General features: G+C 44.7%; 1 non-coding gene across 1 annotated transcript; it reads left to right on the top strand.

The window, feature by feature from the left end:
- Positions 1–643: 643 nt before the first annotated feature.
- LOC123622980 lies at positions 644–834 on the top strand. The gene has a single exon (XR_006729712.1). It is a non-coding gene; the product is annotated as a U2 spliceosomal RNA (small nuclear RNA).
- The last annotated feature ends 1,152 nt before the right edge of the window (positions 835–1,986 follow it).

Genomic DNA, 1,986 nt, shown 5'->3' with positions numbered 1-1,986 from the left:
TTTTAGTAGAGATGGGGCTCTCACTCTTGTTTAGGCTGATCTTGAACTCCTGAGCTCAAACAATCCGCCCGCCTCAGAGTGCTAGGATTACAGGCATGAGCCACCACGTCAGGCCCAGTCTTCTATCTTTTATCTTTTCTCCCCCGCCCACTCCTCTTCCCCTTCCCCACCCTACTCTCTCACTTTCTCTGGCTTTCCTGACAGCAAGCACCACCAGGAGCAGCTCCCTAATCTACAGACTATAGATCTATCCACAAGAAGAAAGAACAAAGCACTCTCTTCTTCTCAATTCTAAAGGCTCAGGGAAGTTAATCTGAGTGGCTCAGCTTGGGTCAAGTGCCCATCCTGGTCCAAACAACTGTAGCCAGAGGGACAGCAGCACATTTGGGCATTTGTATACCTTGTTTCTCCATAACCTTGCAGTCTGGGAAAAGCATACAAATGGACATGTCCCTGAAAATCAGCAGTTGTTCAGATGACCCTACAGGCATTCAGTTCCAGGAGTCAAGAGTTGAGCCAGGTTGAGCCAGGTTGATAAGAATAAGCCCAACAGAGTCAGAAGCGAATGAGTAAGAACTAGATCCTGGGCAAGCACTGAGATCGAGAGTGTCAAGGTCCAGTCATTTCAAAAAGCCCAAGTCTCATCACTTCTAGGCCTTTTGGCTAAGATCATGTGTGGTATCTGTTTTTATCAGTTTAATATCTGATGTGTCCTCTATCTGAGGGCAATATAGTAAATGGATTTTGGGAGCAGGGAGATGGAATAGCAGCTTGCCCTGTCCACTCTATGCATCGACTTAGTATTGCAGTACCTCTAGTAACAGTGCTCTGTTCTCCCCCCTCTCCCCAAAAGCCCAAGTCTCAAGAAGTAGTCTGGAAAAAAGGGTTTCTGGGCTTACACACATTTTGGAGACACTGCACACCATGTCCCTCTTTTCAAGAGACACATACGTATTTGTATATTGGAAGACTCTGAGAAGTTCTCTGGGAAAAGACCTGTTGAACTTTAAAACATAACAATGTATGTATTTGTGCATGGAGCTCTTCTTTTTGTGGAATATCTATAAATCCGTCCACCTTTCACAATGCATACTTTGGAGACAGGCCTACCCCACGAGCTTTCATCTGTTAGTTATTCTTAGGGGAGCTGGGAGGGTCCATGAGTGAGCAGTCTTGATTTAAAGCAGCATTTCCCAAACCTCATTTATTTGTTCTGTAGAATTTGTCTTATGTGTCCCCTCTGTGCTATTCTTGGATATTTTAACATAATCAATCAACCACCTTTTTTTTTTTAAGCCTCATCCTAAACAGTTGTATCCTGAAAACTATAAATTTGATATAGTGGTTAAATATTTTTTCTCATACATATTGGAATAGGTATATGTCTATTAAAATTTAAAAGTTTGTGCACCCATTACCAATAATCTTCTCAAGTACTAGGACCATATTGTGGGGACACTGGCTTGAAGTGGCAGGAGTCAGAAAGTGGCCATGTGAGTGGGCTTGGGTAAGCCAGTCAACCTCCAAGCATAGATACCCATGCTGGCAGAGAAGTTAAGCCTGTGACAAGACTACCGGGATATCTGCATCTCTGTACGGGGACCAATCTTGGTATGCCGTTTTAGAAGTCTGTGGTCTCTTTTTATTCCTATCTGGTCTTTCTCAGAGGGACCTAGAAAGCAAATGCAGATTCTCCCTGGGCACTGGGGGTTGGGAGTGGAGTAGTGGCAGGAGGCACCATTATTCCTGAAGGCAGTCCTCAAATTATCCTGACCTAACTGCAGCAAGCAGCGGGGAGCCAAATGCCTCCCCTGCTGGCTGGGATTCATTCTGAGATGGGAAGACTATGAGGAGAGACACCAAGAGCAAGGCAAACTGGCTCTGGCCTCTTGCTTCAGAGAAACAGCATAGCTTTGGAGTCAGGTAGACTTGTGTTTGAATCCAAGACTCACCACTTAGTAGCTGTGTGCCTTCAAACAATTATTT

Source organism: Lemur catta, chromosome 17, assembly GCF_020740605.2.
Source record: "Lemur catta isolate mLemCat1 chromosome 17, mLemCat1.pri, whole genome shotgun sequence".
Taxonomy (NCBI): Eukaryota; Metazoa; Chordata; class Mammalia; order Primates; family Lemuridae; genus Lemur; species Lemur catta.
The sequence above is the reverse complement of the archived record's forward strand: the minus strand, read 5'-3'. Positions and strand labels throughout refer to the sequence as shown.